The sequence below is a fragment of the Portunus trituberculatus genome, chromosome 38, assembly GCF_017591435.1.
Source record: "Portunus trituberculatus isolate SZX2019 chromosome 38, ASM1759143v1, whole genome shotgun sequence".
Classification (NCBI taxonomy): domain Eukaryota; kingdom Metazoa; phylum Arthropoda; class Malacostraca; order Decapoda; family Portunidae; genus Portunus; species Portunus trituberculatus.
In genome coordinates, this window is record NC_059292.1 from 26,985,973 (window position 1) to 27,004,559 (window position 18,587).

Here is an 18,587-nt window from a genome sequence, read left to right on the forward strand (position 1 = left end):
AGGAGGACTGACGGCGTCATCCAGGGAGGGAGGACAGTCTCGCACTGACCTGACAACACGCAGCGTCATCCAGTGAGGAAGGACACACTGCCTCGCTGCCCCTTCCCTGATAACACGCAGCGTCACCAGGGAGGGAAGACACTGCCTCGCTGCCCTTCCTGATAACACGCAGCGTCACCAGGGAGGGAAGACACTGCCTCGCTGCCCCTTCCCTGATAACACGCAGCGTCACCAGGGAGGGAAGACACTGCCTCGCTGCCCCTTCCCTGATAACACGCAGCGTCACCAGGGAGGGAAGACACTGCCTCGCTGCCCCTTCCCTGATAACACGCAGCGTCATCAGGGGAGGGAGTACACACTGCATCCCTGCCCCTTCCTGATAACACGCAGCGTCATCCAGGGAGGGTAGACACTGCCTCGCTGCCCCTTTCCTGATAACACGCAGCGTCCTCAGGGGACGGAGGACACGCGGCGCTATCCAAGGAAGGAGACACTGCCTTGCTCCATGTAACCTAACCAATACATGTTGCCAGTCACTCTTGTAATAATGTTATTCCTTCCATCTGATGTAAATGTACGCACACAAGTGTAATGTTATGTCATTCCTTCAATGTTCTGTGATGGACCCAAACAATTGGTGTTACTACTTCTGAATAAATCATGATTAATCAATTCATATTGATTTTTTTTTTTTAAGGAATACTTACGAAATGCCTAACCTCACCTACTCCGGAGCTTAACCTAACCTAATCAATACAAAGCTTAACCTAACTATTAAGCTCCACAATGTGTATATATACTTCCAGCTTTTCAAATAAACTAGAGTCCTTTCCCAGAAACTCTAAATCCATCCTACAAACTCAAAATTGAGAGCCTGAGGATAGATACTTGAACTCAGATGGCCCAAACTCGGCTTAAATCCATCCTACAAATTCAAAATTGAGAGCCTGAGGATACTTGAACTCAAATGGCCCAAAACTCGGCTGAAATAACCGTAAAAAAAAAAGCAAAAAAATAACGGAAAATTGCTGCAAATCTCGTGAAAAGCAGCAAATATGGCCAAAAAATGCTGCAAAAGCCCTGCAAAACTGCCCCAAAAACTGTGAAAAGCAGCAAAAATGGCCAAAAAATGCTGCAAAAGCCCTGCAAAACTGCCCCAAAAACTGTGCTAAGTCATAAATACTCGGAAGAGTCTCCGGAGAAAGAGCAGATGCATATTTGGGTTAAAATACAATGAAGTGTCTCCCTTCCACCACTTTTATTCAATCAATACATTTTTACATCACTGAACAACACTGAAAACTCTACCAAAATTTTCAACTTAGAAATTTTTTTTTTTTTTTAATTTTTTTTTCGACTTAGAAAACTTTTACAAATTTCAACTGGAAAAATTACACAACTGAGTTAATTTTTACAGTGCAATAGTAGAATTTCAAAAGTTTAGAAAATTTTTACAATAAAATTTTCTGACTGAAAACTTTACAAGTACAAATTTCAACTACAAAATTTTTACACAACTCTAAAAACTCTACCAAGGCAGCAGTCCCTATATGAACAGGTAATATATATATATATATATATATATATATATATATATATATATATATATATATATATATATATATATATATATATATATATATATATATATATATATATATATATATATATATATATATATATATATATATATATATATATATATATATAAATGGCTATAAGATTTGAGTGCATTTCCATTGCACAGGTCTTGTTACTTACTACAAGTTCTAAAAGTATTTAGAGAGCATTTTCATTGCAAAGTCTGTGAGGAACTATCACCTCTGTAAAATGATTCTTTAAACATTTCACAATGGCACTGCTCTCAAACAGCATGTTGTCCCTTGCAACACTATATTGTCACCATAAATACACAAAACACAGACTGTCATTCTGGGGCCGCATTCTACAGTCAGCCTCAGGTCTCACTCAATGCCTGACCGTCACTCCACTGTTGGTCTTTGGGCTCATTACTTGTCAACTTTACAAATATGAATACAAAGAAATAGCTCCTTGACTTAATTTACTACAATTTAAATTATTTTGGCATTATATTACAACTTTGGAAATAGTTAGACTGTGCATCCAAACAAGAAACATGACATGACAAACAGATAGCCCGACACATGACAAATGGCACATGACACATGCAGGCCATGCAGGGCAAGGTTTGTTTGAGTTTTGGGGCAACTGATGGTGCTTGTCTTGGCAGTTGTCTATAATGGTAAATTACTGCATCAAAGGAGGACATTATTTAGTCATCATTACAGGTATTTATCATTAATTAATATTGAAGACTATCGGGGATCATGCCATGGTGCATACAGCCAAGCTCCCACCATATTGACAAGAGTTTTAAGATGGCAGTTAAAAGTGCTGTAAGAGACTGAAGCCTGTCTTGGCACTTTATGATGAGTCAAAAGGTTAGAGCCTGTCACAGAGGGACTCGTGTCAAAAATGCATCATTTTGTCTTGCTACGATCACATCATTCATTAGCTGGAGTTTGCAGAATGCGGCCCCTGAAATCTCACACAGAACAGCAACAGCAAAGCTCTAGAAAGTTGCTATTAATCAGTCTAAACATTCTCACTCAAAAATGTTTATAAACCTAATCACATACACAACATTTTATCCCTAAATGAAAGACATTGACATCAAGGAATGACCAGCACACTTGCTCACAAAGCTCTGCAAGCACACACACACATCTTATACACAACATTTTATCCCTAAATGAAAGACACTGACATCAAGGAATGACCAGCACACTTGCTCACAAAGCTGCACATGCAAGCACACACACACACACACACACACACACACACACACACACACACACACACACACACACACACACACACACACCTTGCAGTGTTGACTGAAATTCCATCTGCAGGAAGAGCAATGGCCAATGGTTCATGTGTGTACAATCTGGACTGTTAAGACTGACACTAGATCAAGCTGATGAACAAACACCTTTAAACAATCTTTATAATGCAGGATCCCTTATAAGTCACTTTTTACACATCACAAATCTCACAAACTGTTACTCCTTGTAGCTAAATGTACAAGTGACATATAATGAAGTGATTTGATGCACAATGGTCAACACAATGTCACAATCTATCAATATGAGTTATGACATACAATCCTTCCATCAAAACTGTGTGCAATGCTTTCCATTACACAAGAAAGCCTGAACCAATGATGCTGTCAATGTTGCACCATCCTCCATCCTTGCCCCTCTCTATCTTGAAGCATCCTCCATCCTTGCCCCTTTCTATCTTGAAACATCCTCCATCCTTGCCCCTTTCTATCTTGAAGCATCCTCCATCCTTGCCCCTCTCTATCTTGAAGCATCCTCCATCCTTGCCCCTCTCTGTCTTGAAGCATCCTCCATCCTTGTTCCTCTGTCTTGCAGCATCCTCCATCCTTGCCCCTCTCTGTCTTGAAGCATCCTCCATCCTTGCTCCTCTGTCTTGAAGCATCCTCCATCCTTGCCCCTCTCTGTCTTGAAGCATCCTCCATCCTTGCCCCTCTCTGTCTTGAAGCATCCTCCATCCTTGCCCCTCTGTCTTACAGCATTCTCTATCCTTGCCCCTGTCTTGAAGCATCCTCCATCCTTGCCACTCTCTGTCTTGAAGCATCCTCCATCCTTGGCCCTCTAAGTCTTGCACTCTGCACATACGTTTATGTAAGCAGTGTACAGTGAGCAGTGTGCAGTGTGTCGCTGGACCTCCACAGCCTGTAACAAAAGAAAGAAGTCGACAAAAGTTCATGTTTAGCAATCATTTACATTCATGTCATCTTAGCAATCTGAAACTGTCAAAACTGCTCACTTGTAATCACATTTGTGGTACACCAAGGCATATCAAAAACCCAGCCAAGCAAAGCCACACTATTTTTTTTTCCTTTTTATGCGAGGGAAACCAGCCAAGGGCAAAAAGGAAAAAAAAGGCCTACTTGAATTGCAAGTTCACTAAAAGATTGAAACAGACAAATGTTTTGACACCTCCCTCTTAAAAAGACATCAAGTAGTAAGAAGATGGAAATACAAAAGCAGGCAGGGAGTTCAGAGTTTACCAGAAAAAGATGTGAAGGACTGAGAGTACTGGTTAACTCTTGCATTAGAGAGGTGGACAGAATAGTGGTGAAGGACTGAGAGTACTGGTTAATTCTTGCATTAGAGAGGTAGACAGAATAGTGGTGAGGGATTGAGAGTACTGGTTAACTCTTGTATTACAGAGATGGACAGAATAGTTGTGAAGGATTGAGAGTACTGGTTAACTCTTGTATTAGAGAGGTGGACAGGATAGTGGTGAAGGATTGAGAGTACTGATTAACTCTTGCATTAGAGAGTTGGACAGAATGCTGGTGAAGGATTGGGAGAACTGGTCAACTCTTCTGTTAGACAGTTGGACAGAATAGTGGTGAAGGATTGAGATTACTGGTTAACTCTTGCATTAGGGAGATGGACAGAATAGTGGTGAAGGATTGAGAGTACTGCTTAACTCTTATATTAGAGAATTGGACAGAATAGTGAAGGATTGAGAGTACTGGTTAACTCTTGTATTAGAAAGGTGGACAGAATAGTGGTGAAGGATTGAGAGTACTCGTTAACTCTTGTATTAGAAAGTTGGACAGAATACTGGTGAAGGATTGAGAGTACTGGTTAACTCTTGTATCAGAGAGGTGGACAGGATAGTGGTGAAGGATTGAGAGTACTGATTAACTCTTGTATTAGAGAGTTGGACAGAATAGTGGTGAAGGACTGAGAGTACTGGTTAACTCTTGCATTTGAGAGTTGGACAGAAGAGTGAAGGATTGAGAATCCTGGTTAACTCTTGCAGAATAGGGATGAGAGGAAGAAGAAAGCCTTGTGCAGTGAAGGTAGGGAAGGAGGAGGAGGGAGGCATGCAGTTAGCAAGATCAGTAGAGCAGTTAGCATGAAAATAGCAATAAGAGATAGAAAGAGATGCAACATTCCAGAGCTAAGAAAGAGGCTGAAGACAGTCAGTCAGAGGATGGGAGTTGATGAGACAAAATATTTTTGATTCCACCCTGTCCTCCCACATAAACATGCAAATAGTACTCCATACAAGGACAGATATGGCCTTTATACAGAGTTAGTAGTTGAGGGGCAAGAAAAACTGGCGACAATGTCAAAATAACTACTACTTGACAACAAATGCCTCAAAAACTCAGTTCCTCCATTTATCAACTGGACACAACCTTCCAAACAACTATCTTCTTCTTCAATGACACAAATAGATAAACACCAATAAATAATAAGTCAATAGAGAAATAGACAATTATCCCAGCCTCTCATACTCTCTCCCAGCCTCTCACACACTCTCCCAGCCTCTCTCTCTCTCTCTCTCTCTCTCTCTCTCTCTCTCTCTCTCTCTCTCTCTCTCTCTCTCTCTCTCTAAAAAATAATATATATATATAAATAATAATATATATAACTAACTGCCACTCTCCCAAGCCTCTCAAAGTCTGTCAACTTTTCAAAAAATTAGATTACCACACACTTTTCTCTCCCAGCCTCTCCAGCACCTTTCTCCTTTCCCAGGCTCTCCCAACAGCCTCTCACACTTCTTATAACCTCTCTCCTACTCTCCAGTCTCTCTCCCACTCTCCCAAGCCTCTCAATCACTCCTAACTTCTCAAAAAATAAGATAATGACACACACTATCTTAAACACACTCTCATCACTTTTCTCCTCTCCCAGCTCTCACCTCTCCCAGCAGCTGTCTGAGGTGCTGCAGTTGTGCCTCCAGCTGTTTATTGTGCACCTACAGAATGCCCATCCGTGCCTCCAGCTGCCCCTTGTGTTACCTCAAGAGTTTTGCCTCCACCAGCATCTCCGCCTCTGAACACTGAGGGCCCAGGCTGTCCTCAGAGGACCCCACTGGCTGCTGGGACTTTAGATGGTTGTATTCCACTTGTAACACTGTGTTCTCATCCTCCAGGGCTCTGTGGGGGTAGGGGTTTTAGTGGGGTGTTTTGGGTATTTTTTGGGGTAATTTGTGTTTGTGGGCATTTTTGGGTGTTTTGGGGTGTTTTAGGTGGTTCTGGTTGTTTCTGGAGTGTTTTATTGGTATTCTAGGGTTTTAAGGGTGTTTTGGGTATTTTTGTGGTGTTTTGGAGATGTTCAGGTGCAATTTGGAGGTGTTTTGGAGTGTTTTGTGGTGCTTTAATTGTTTTGTGGGTGTTTTAGGTGTTTTGGGGGTGCTTTAGGTGTTTTGTGGATGTTATGCAGTGTTTTGGGGTTGTTTGGGGTGTTTTGTGAGTGATTGAGGTTTAAAGAGGGCATTTTATGGCTTTTTGGGGGTTTTCAGATGTGTTGTGGAGTGTTTTGGGTGATAAATGTGTTTTTTTATGGAATATTGGTGTTTTGGGGGTGTCTTGGGTGTTTACTAGGTATTTTAAGAGTGTATTTGAGGTACTTTTGGATGTTTTTGTAGTGTTTTGGGGTGTTTTGGGTTTTTGGGGTGTTTTAGGTATTTTTGGGGGTGTTTGAGTATGTTTGGTGTGTTTTGGGAATGTCTTTGGATGATTTTGGGGGTGTCTTAGATGTTTTGGGGGTGTTTTAAGTGTTTTGGGGGTGTTTTAGGTATTTTGGGGTGTTTTAGGTGTTTTGGGTGTGTTTTAGGTGTTTTGCAGTGTTTTGGTGAATTACAAGATATTAGGCTAGTTTATCTTCTGGGGAGATGAACGACAGCTTAGTTTGTCATTCCTGGTTGGTCTGTCCTTAATTATCATCTAAACTGGAAGCTTCACATCTCGTCTCTTGCTAAAACAGTTCCTATGAGTTTAACCTAACTGTACAAGGGTCTTATATGTCTTATCCACCCATGTATGGAGTATCCTTCATATGTATGTGGTGGTTCCACTCACACAGTTTTATTAGATAGGGTGAAATCAAAAGCTTTTCGTCTTATCAACTCCTCTCCTCTGACTGATTGTCTTCAGCCTCTTTCTCACTGCTGGAATGTTGCATCTCTCTATCTTTTATCACTATTTTCATGCTAACTGCTCTACTGATCTTGCTAACTGAAAGACTCCCCTCCTCCCCATCCTTGCTGCACAAGGCTTTCTTCCTCTCATCTCTATTCTGTCCAACCCTCTAGTACAAGAGTTAACCAGTACTACTCTCAATCATTCACACTTTTCACTGGTAAACATTGACAAGAGGTCCTTTGTTTGCTTAATAATGGCCATTTGTCTCTTTAGACCTTCTCAGCAAATGCAAAGTTTGGTCTATTTTGGTTTCCCTGACCAGCTCAACCAAGACAAACTTCATCTAAGTTAACCTAACCCTAAAACTAAACTAACCTAACCTAAACTTAATATCATAACTGTTTTTGGTGCACTGTGCTCATTTCAAAATGGTAACTAAATTTCTTTCCTAAAATCACCAACCAAGACTAATTTCTTTCTCTTCAATCACAAAGTCACTAAACTTTCTTCCTTAAATCACCAACCAAGACTAATTTCTTTCTCTTCAATCACAAACAGTCACTAAATTTCCTCCCTCCAATCACCAACCAAGACTCAACTTCCTACACCACCACCACCACCAAACTAACAACCACTCACCGCATGAAGAGCAAGAGACATCAAGATACTCTCAATCCTGGCGTTGGCCATGGCAAATCCAAACTTGGTGCCTCGGTGGTACACCAAGTTGAACTCCACATACCTCCCTCAACGCAGCAGATGCCAATGCCGCTCTGCCTCCGACACACCATCCTTCTTGTGCTTCTTGACTGATGGAGGAAAGTTATGGTTGAGTGAGGCAGTATGAAGAGGTGGCAGAGGTGAGTGGGAGGGAAGGTGAGGTTAGGTTAGGTTAATGGTTATGAGTTATGGGTGAGTGAAGCAGTATGAAGAGGTGGTAGAGGTGAGTTGGAGGGAAGGCGAAGGGGAAACAAGCAGGTTAGTGTCCCTTACAATATTGTAGGTTAGGTTAATGGTTATGAGTTATGGGTGAGTGAGACAGCTGTTTTTATGGGGCAAAGTGTTCACAGCTTATGGTTAATTCTATCTCTGTAATACTCAGTAATTATGGGTTATGGGTGAGTGAGAGATCATTTTATGGGTATGGGTAATTTATGGGGTTGTTCAAAGTCTATGGTTAATTATATCACAGCAATACTCAATAATTATGGGATTATGGGTGAGAGAGATGATTTTATGGGGCACTGTTAATCTTATCACAGTAATACTAAATAATTGACAGTATTTACAACAAAGTGATATAAAATTAATAGATATTGCAATTTCTACTGGGCTGGTCTTATGAAGGATGGTGTTAAGAATCAACAGTTAATCTTATCATAGTAATACCCTTTTTGTCTATGAGAAACAAACAGACAGACAGACAGAGAGAAAAAACAAGACAGACACAGAGAGAGAGAGAAATGAAGAGAATAAAATAAGACAGAGAGAAAAAGAAAGAGAAAATAAAAACAAGACAAAGATAAAGAGAGAAAATGGAAACAAAGAGAAGGACAGAAACAAAATACAAAATAAGATAGACAGAGAGAAAGAAAGAGAATAAAACAAGACTGACAAAGAAAAGAGAGAAAATGTAAACAGTGACACAAATAAACTAAGATAGATACTGCTAACTACTAACTAAAAAAAAAAAAAAAAAAAAAAAAAAAAAAAAAAAATGGAGAGAAATGGAGGTAATGGATATCGCTGGGCAGTGGAGTGAGAAAGTGTTACAGTTGACTATGGTTAATACAATGGACCAGTGGATGGAGGAGTCAACAAGGTACGTGGGGAGAAGAACCATCGTTGCTTGACCTGGTCTTCACAAAGAAACCAGAATCCCCTCCAATCATACAATACCTTAGTCCAATGGGGAGAAGTGATCATGTGACGTTAGAGATGCAAATGCAGGAGGAAGATGAGATGAGTTACAGAGAGGATTATAAAGGAGAGAGATTAAATTATGCAAGAGTAGATTTTGAAAAATTAAGGATATATTTTGCTGATATTGAGTGGAATAATATTATGTGCAGAAAGACAGGAGTACAAGAGAAATATGATATATTCTTACCGATATACAATGAAGGAATAAAAAAGTTTGTTCCTGTTTATAGAGTTCAGAAAAAAATACATGCTTGGTACAAGCAAAAAAGACAAAAGATAAAGCATGGAAGAAACTCTTAAAGCAGGGAAATGACTATAACAGACGGCAGTACAAAGATGCTAGAAATGAATGTATCAGAAAGAAGAGGAAAGAAATTTTGAGAAAGATGTAGTGGATAAAAGCAAAGATGAACCCAAACTTTTCTACAAGTTTATGAATGGCAAAACAAAGAATAAGGAAACAATTGAAAAAATAATTAAAGAAGGGAAGACATACCAAACAGAGAAGGAAATGTGTGAAATAATGAATGAGAGCTTCAAAACAGTATTCACTGCAGAAGATGATTTCACAGAACCTAATAGGACATTGGATTGCCAAGGACTACAGGAGATTGCAGTGCACAAACAAGATATTGGAAAATTAGTGGATAAGTTGGAAGTCAGAAAAGCAATGAGACCAGATGGTGTATCAGGTTGGGTGTTAAAAGAATGAAAAGAACAATTACTGGATCCAATTTGGGAAATAATTAAAAGTTCAATAAATGAAGGGAAAGTTCCACTAGAGTGGAAGATAGCAAACGTAATACCGATATTTAAAGGAGGAAAGGCAACTGAACCACTAAACTACAGACCAGTGTCACTTACAAGTGTTGTAGGGAAATTATGTGAAATAATTATCAAAAAAATTGGGTTAAATTTCTAGAAGAGGAGCAAGTCATATCGAACAGACAATTTGGGTTCAGGACAGGGAGGTCATGTGTATCAAACTTATTAAGCTTCTACTCCAGAGTTATTGCAGGACTTGAAAACAGATGGATGGGTACACACAGTATACCATTATACCTGGACATTAAAAAGGCTTTTGATAAAGTCCCACACAGAAGACTTCTTTGGAAACTAGAGAACATAGGAGGACTGCATGGAACCTTGCTCGAATGAACAAGAGATTATTTGAAGGATAGGGAAAGAGAACTGTGATCAGAGGGTGATCAGGGGTAAAGTAATTAGCGGAAAGCCACAAGGGTCAGTGTTAGCCCCCATCATGTTTCAAATTTATGTAAACGACATTCACATTGGGATAAACAGTTATATAAATTTATTTGCTGATGATGCAAAGTTGCTAAGAGTTATCAAAACCAGAGAGGACTGTCTGCTGTTGCAGGAAGATTTAAACAAGATTTATGAATGGAGCAAGAAGTGGAAATTGGAGTTTAATGCCAAGAAATGCCACATAATGGAACTAGGAAAGAGTAAGAGAAGACCAGTATGGAACTATTTGATGGGAGAGGAACAAATAATGAAGACTAAAGAGGAAAAAGATCTGGGAGTGACCATACAAGAAAATCTGAGCCCTGATAAACACATAAGCAAGATATTTGGACTATCATATAAGATGTTGACTTATATAAGAGTTGCATTTCATTACATGGATAAAGATATGATGAAAAAAATCATCACCAGCATGATACACCCAAGGCTGGAATATGCAGCAGTGGTATGGTCTCCGAGCTCTAAAAAGGATATAAGAAAATTGGAAAGGAAACAGAAGATTGCTACAAAGATGTTGCCGGAATTAAAGGACCTCACATATGAAGAACGACTGAGGGAAATGGGACTGCCAACTTTACAAGACAGAAGAGAACGTGGGGACCTAATAACAATGTATAAAACAGTAAATGATATTGAGAGGATAGACAAAGAAGACCTGGTGATGTTGACAGAAGAAGATGGAAGAACAAGAAGACATGAAAAGAAGATTAGGATGAGGCAGTGTGTGAAGGATACTGGAAAATAGTTTTCCACAAATGCATTGGATAATGGAATTGTCACAGCACAGTGTGCATAACTTAAAAAAAAAAAAAAAACTAGGTAAATGGAGATATGGAGACAGGACACTATGAGCCCCGCTCGAATCCTGTATAATACAACTAGGTAAATACACACACACACACACACACACACACACACACACACACACACACACACACACACACACACACACACACACTAAGGCTAGTTTGATATTTCTGTTGAGATATTAACAAGATTTCTTTCTCAATAGCAAAATCACTATAATGAATAAGTTTATCAACTGTGTGGACTTTTAAAAACTGTGGCCACATAAAATATATTTTCAAAAGACTCTTGTTTGAGTCACAGGTTTTGAAGGGAGCTTTGATGGTTGTATTGACAGATTAACATGATATCTGTCTTATCAAACGCAAAAACACACTTAGAGAATTCCTCATAAATGTGGAATTTGAAATATAGTAGCCACATAAGTTGTATTTCTAAAAGACTCTTGTTTCAGTAGCACAGGTTTTTAAGGGTAGTTTGACGGTTCTATTGACAGATTAATATGATATCTACTTTATCAATTTCATAAAACCTCTTAGGAAAAAGATTGCTCATCTCTGTTCACTTTGAAAAATAGTGGCCACACAACACATATGTTCACAAGACTCTTGCTTCAGTGACATGGGTTTTTAAGGGTATTAGATATTTCTATTGACAGATTAACATAATATCTACTTTATTAATAGCATAAAAAAGGTTTCTCATCTCTGTACAATTTTCAGTATAGTGGCCACATAACGTAAATATTCAAAAGATTCTTGTTTCAGTGATACAGTTTTTAAGGATAGTTTGACACTTCCATTGACAGATTAATATGATTTCTAGTTTAAATGTAGCAAAACCGCTCATACGAGCCAAGCTACCCATATCTGTGGAGCTTAAATATTGTGGCAACATAACCTATTTTTTAAGAACTCTTGCTTGAGTCACACAGGTTTTTAAGGGAGGTTTGATGGTTCTATTGACAGATTAACATTATATTTACCTAATCTAAAGCAAAAACACTCTTACAAACAAAGGTACTCATAACTGTGGACTTTAAAAAATAGTGGCCACATAAATTGCATTATATTTTTTTAAAAGACTCTTGTTTCAGTAGCACAGTTTCTTAAGGGTAGTTTGATGGTTCCATTGACAGATTAACATGATTTCTACCTTATCTATAGCAAAAATACTACTATGAGAGAAAAAGGTGGTTAGGGTCCTGAAAGTTGGCAGTGGTAGAATGACATTTTGCCAATGCTAATACAGATAAAGTATATGAAAAAAGGCTGCACAAGACCCTCCAGTACCTAGACACCAACTTAGATGGGATTAGTAATAAGACAGCAAAGGCGGTGGCGTAGTGGATAAGGTGGTGAGCGTGGGATCGGGCAGACGCCCATGCATAGTTTCAAATCCCACCATGTACAGCCTTAAAACACATTGCCATTTGTCGAGTGGTTTAAAATTACCAACATGTCACCATGACACCCAGGTTCTAGGTGGTTACACCCAAGATGAACTTGGGTGGTGATATGGGCCCTAACATGGGTACCACTATAAATAAAGTTACCTGCGCCACTAATGGGTAGAAACTGAACAGCACTTCATACACACATTTCAAGTGAGCCTACAGGTGCTATAAGCCTTAATGTAAAAAAAAAGAAAAGAAAAGAAAAAAAAAAAAAAAAAAAAAAAAAAACTTGAATCTTGTGATAAAAGAAAGACCCAGCTGTCATTTGTTTAACAGAAGCTAAGTGCAATGCTAACTTTTAACACCAAGGAATATCATATTATCAGGAAAGATACACAAGTGTAGAGAGGTGTGGTGATACTAGTGAGGAAATGTTGCACTGTAGATGTGAGGCACCAGTGACAGACATGCTGCTAAGGACACTGCCTGGTGCCTCCTAAGAAACAAAGAGAGGAAAAACATAGCAATAGACATAGTCTACAGACCACTTTCCTCCCCACCAGAAAACAATGAAGAGATTTGTGACATTTTGCGATGGTGTGACCACGTGGGGAGAGACAAACAGATTTTGGTATGTAGGGACTTAAATTTTGGTAGTATCAACTGGGAAGATAATAGGGTAGAAGACAGTTCCCAAGACAACAGTCAAGCCAAGAAGTTCTTAGAGGCTGTGAATGACTGTTTCTGGAGCCAAAATGTGAAAGAGTGGACTCATGTACTTGATGGTGACAATCCATCAAGAATAGATCTAGTTTTCACCAGAACAGAGTGTGAAATTGAAGACATTAAATATGGGACACCACTTTGAAAGAGTAAACAAGCTGTCCTGAGCTTTGAAATAGTCCTAAACAACCCACAGGAGGAATTAAGTGATTAAATTTAAATTAAACTTTTATAAGGCAGACCTAGAAAAACTGAGGGCACTCTTTGGACAGGAAAGTTTGCTGGCAAATCAACCAGTGAAATGTGGGATATATTTCTGGACAACTATGTACAATTTACTAAGGTGTGTGTACCAGTATGTAAAAACAGACCTACTGTGGCAAAACCAAACTGGTTGAATACACACTCAGAGTTGCTAATCAGGAAGTAGCAAGAGGCATGGAAGAAATACTGAGATAGGAAAAGTGACATCCACCATGACCAGCACAACACCATCAGGAACATAGTGACAAGGGAAGGGACAATATGAAAAACAAGTGGCAAATAACTCCAAAATAAATTCCAAGCATTTTTGGGCATATGTTTGCTCAAAGACATCTGTCAAAGAATCAGTTACCAGGATAAAGAGCACCAATGGAAGTCTGACGGAGGATGACAGAGACAGCACAGCTGATGAACCATCCTTTTTAAAAAGTATTTGTGAAGGAAGACACATCACACCCAACCCCAGCACCACATATATTGGCTTTCTTGGACCCAAGACCCACGACATCATTCTAACAAGGAAAGGATCAAGGCAACAACTTCATCAACTTGATTCAAACAAGGCACCACCAGGACCAGATGGGGCATCACCCTTAGTGTTGATACAATGTACACAAGTACTCTACGACCCCCTTTTGAACATTTTCCGTGCCTGGTTGGAGACAGGAGATGTCCCAAGTGACTGGAGAAGAGCCAACATCACACCCATTTATAAGGACGGCAGCAAAACAGACCCCCTCAACTACAGACTAGTTTTGCTAACCAGTTTAGCCTCAAAAATGTTGGAAGCCACTGTACGTAAGGACATCGTAAGGCACCTCAGGGACAACAACTTAATCACAGATGCACAACATGGCTTCAGGAGTAGGAGGAGCTGCATTACCAACATGCTATGTTACTTGGACGACCCGACTAACTCGGTGGAGGACAATGGAGACTGTGTTGACATTAATTACTTAAATTGTGAAAAAGCCTTTGACCACATTCTTCATCAAAGACTTCTATCCAAGCTGGAGGCACTTGCTATTGGAGACAACATACTACATTGGATAAAAATCTTTCTCTCCATGAGGTAACACCGTGTTATTATTGAAACCTCGCAGTCAGAGCGGTTACCAGTGCTGGGTGGTGTGCCACGGGGGCCAGTCCTCTTCCTGGTATATGTCAACAACCTTGTCACCAACCTGGAAACAATAGCCAACTTATTTGCCAATGATGCCAAAATTTACACCACTGTTAAAAGTGAAGCAAATGTGGAGGCACTCTGACGAGACATCAAACAATTGGAGGATTGGAGCAACAAATGGCTCCTCATATTCAATGAAGACCAGTTTGCCACCATGCATGTAGGACACAACAACCACAAGACAGAGTGTCAACTGGGTGGGTCAACTCTCCGTAAAACAACACAGGAGCAAGACCACAAGGTATCCTGGTTTTCAACAAGCTGAAGCCATCACCACATGTAAATACAGTAGCAGCCAAAGCCAACAGCTGTCTGGGGGTCACCAACAGGAATTCTACATTATTAAATAAGGACATTTTGGTACCACTTTACCTTTCTGTGTCTGCCCAATCCAAGACTATGGTGTTCAGTGGTGGTGCCCTTACCTTGTAAAGAACATCGCTACCCTAGAGAGGGTTGAGAGGCGAGCAAGGAGACTAGTGCCAGAGGTAGAAGACCTGGCCTAAGAAAACAAGTGTCAACAGCTCAGTGTACAAACACTCCAACAAAGAAGGAAGAGGGGCGACATGATCAAAACATTAAAAATAATGAAAGGGTTCGAGGATCCCGCCAACAACATTTTTCAAGTTAAGTGATAACAATCTCAGGGGCCACTCACTCAAACTCGCTAAGCCCGACCACAGCAGGTGTGTTGGTTCACACGGAAATCATTAAAAAAAAAAAAGTCAGTATTTGCTCCTAGAGACTTCCTTGCTGAGGCTGTGAGGCCAACGAGTGAGTAATGGGAATGAACCTTTCCTCGGGAGTTGGGGACCTGCTGGGAACTTGAGCGGCGACCCTTCAGCTCCGCACGGAGGTGCCAGATCACCCACTCGGGAGGCGAGGCACGACCCTCGACTGACACCCGGTACCCATTCACTGCTGGGTGGACAGGGGCGTGGGTGTGAGAAGACCGCCCAAATGTCTTCGCTCCGCCCGGGGTACAAAAAAAAAAAAAAAAAAAGAAAAAAGTAACAATAATAATAAAAACAGCGGCCATCACACCTCCCCTAGACAGACAACACTCATCAGTCCACACTGATACGCCCCTAATACGGCTCTATGATACGACACACCTTCATCACCAGCCTGCCACGCCCACACAACCCTGCAGTAGTAATAGTAACAGTAAGAGCATAAAATGAGGCAATATTGATACGCACCTCACGTTTCTTCCATCTGTCTTCACAACACATGGTAACCCGTCCCGTCTTGCACAGTGGGGAGGTCATTTTTATTTTATCATTTCTCTATTTCCAAAGCAATGTAGTGTAATAAAATGACTACATAATTAATGAGTCTTATCTTAATATATTACTTGTGTAAAGATTTGTTTCGTGGTTTAGTATATTTATGTTTTTTTTTATTTTTTATATATAATTATATCAGGAGTACCGAGCCACAACATCGTAAGCGCAAATTTCAAAATACACAGGAAAACGCGATTAGAGATGCATAAGATATTCTTATTATACTTCTAACAGATATATATGTATATATATATATATATATATATATATATATATATATATATATATATATATATATATATAATGTTTTTTTTTCTACTCTAATTAAGGAAAGTATAGAAAAACCAAACTTTTTTTCATACGGTAAGCCCAATTGTTTTGAAACTTTAATATTCTGTTTGAGGGGGGGGGTAAAAATAGGCTATTCTGTCCATTTCATCAAATTTTGGTGAATGGTTGCGGAGAAAAAAAAAAACAGTGCGTTGTGTTCGTTTTCTTTTTATTCATTTTATTTCAGACTTTATTTCAGTTAATTACTGTGAAAAAAAACACACCATAGAAACTTTGTACATATACGCAACTATTCAGGGCGTAGTTTTTGTTTTGTCTTTGAGAAAAAAAAAAAAAAATCAAACGTTTCTGAAAAAGTCATCGTCTCTATGTCTGTATCTCGTTTTCAATTGACATTATCAAAAGTCTGGCACCACAAATTATTGCATTTGAGTTGTTCTTTAAATCCATACCAAACAAAAGGGGATCAGAGTTTACATCGATTTAGAGAATATTTTTTAAGTGTCCCCAAGTCCCCAAGCTGGCATGGTGATGGGTGTTGTGCTGTGCTCCCTCGGGGGTTCTTTGCCTAGCTGTTGGGGTAAGTCAAGTAAGTAGTTTTTCACTCCTTTATGCTGTGGATCTGTTGTTGTGGCTGTGCTGTGGCAAAGATGGCGTAATCAAGTAGTGGGTGAGATTGTACCAAACTTTAAACGCTTCCTAAATTGTTCTTGACAAACTGAGAATATTGCAGTACTGTATAGTTAGCCGACTCACACTTCATATCTTTCCTTTCATCTCACCTGCAACATGTTCACTGTACAGAGGTTTGTCGGGTTCCTGAAGATGCGTCGACGTGTTATCATCCACGCAAGCTTCCCCAACCCAGCCAGTGTACCACAAGACAACAGACATTATAAGGAAGACGGGAGGAGGAAGCGAGCGGCTGCATGCACCACTGAACAGGACGGCATTGTATTCCTCCCACAGGAGTGACTACAGCGAAGCAAGCCCAGAATAAAGTGTTGAGCGACCGTGATGTGAGTATTGTGGTTTGCACATCACACTTTTACCTCCACGTGTCTCATTTTAAAAGGTTTTGAACTCTTTGTTGTTATTTTTTCAGGACTTATTGTTGACGCCATTTCAATATTGTTCCACCTCTTGTTCCAGGAGTCAGTACTATTAACACCAAAGAAGTTAGGGAACTGTTTGGAGTGAACGTGCAACACATACAACAGACACCAGACTGCTGCTGCTGCTACTGCTACTGCCGGTGTAGCCAAAGGAACAAAAGGAGCAGGAGGAAGAGGAAGAAGACGGTGCATAGCATAGTGATAGGAGTGTACAGTGTACATATTGTGATGTATACCTCTTTTTCTTTTCAATGGTAAATATTTCTATTTAATATGTTCTATTTGATATGTTCAATATGTTTTCATGTGCTATTTTATATACCTTGCATTGTGTTATTCCCTGTGTAAATCCTCTGCTTCCACGTGTGAAATGTATATACCAGTATCCAATTTTCACCCTTAATACGTTATATGCTTATTAGTTTTTCATATTTCCTACCAGATGTCTCTGGTGTGTGGCCTAGTGCTAGGTTATCAAGTTCCCTTGTCCCGCTAGAGAGAGAGAGAGAGAGAGAGAGAGAGAGAGAGAGAGAGAGACTGGGATCACCACCGCGTTGAGGACGGAGGTGCCTGCCCAGTCATTTGCCTCTTCGGCGCCACGCAAGGAGGTTAGTTATTCAACCTTCTCGGCGCCACGCCTCGTCAGTTACCAACAAATTGCGAAAAATAAATAAATAGAAGTGCTGGATGCACTGGACTACTGTTGCGGTGTGTAATGTGGAGTAGTCAAAGATTCATATGCTTTCTTAGAGAGTAGTGATGGGAATTCCGATTCTTTCAAGATAAGTCTCTCTCTCTCTCTCTCTCTCTCTCTCTCTCTCTCTCTCTCTCTCTCTCTCTCTCTCTCTCGTGCAATATGTTCACGTTTTTTTTTCGTTTTTTTTCTTTTTTTTTTTCTGTGATGGATCCGTTTATCGCAGTAAGTCAGGTTTTGGAATGTTCGTCCGTGAGTGTGTCCCCCGACTAGTACACCGACACCGAGGTGTCCAGAAGGCTTCCTGGTCACTTGTCCCCAGGGCGGAGCTGTAAGGCAGCCTTCGCTCAAAGACGTCTTCCTTTTTGTGGAGAGGGAGGCTTTCTTTATCCTGCAGCTACAGATTGTGATATTGTCAATAAGTGTTTCTGCCATTGTCAGGGTTCACTTTACATGGGTGGGCTCTGATGTAGGCATTCCCTTCAATGAGAATGCTGATAACCTGGCCCAGCTTGCCCTTCAGGATGAGACGGTGGACCGTGGCATTTAATAGACTCCTCATTATGTTAAGCACAGTATTAAGGCAGATTCACACGTGTCAATATGTGACTGAAATTGCAAGTC

General features: G+C 40.1%; 1 long non-coding RNA gene across 1 annotated transcript; it reads right to left on the reverse strand.

Moving 5' to 3' along the window:
- Nucleotides 1-3,632: 3,632 nt before the first annotated feature.
- Nucleotides 3,633-7,898, reverse strand: LOC123515153. The gene is made up of 3 exons (XR_006677792.1): nucleotides 7,646-7,898; nucleotides 5,782-6,019; nucleotides 3,633-3,785 (listed from the first exon to the last, which is right to left on the reverse strand). It is a non-coding gene; the product is annotated as an uncharacterized LOC123515153 (long non-coding RNA).
- Nucleotides 7,899-18,587: the final 10,689 nt, after the last annotated feature.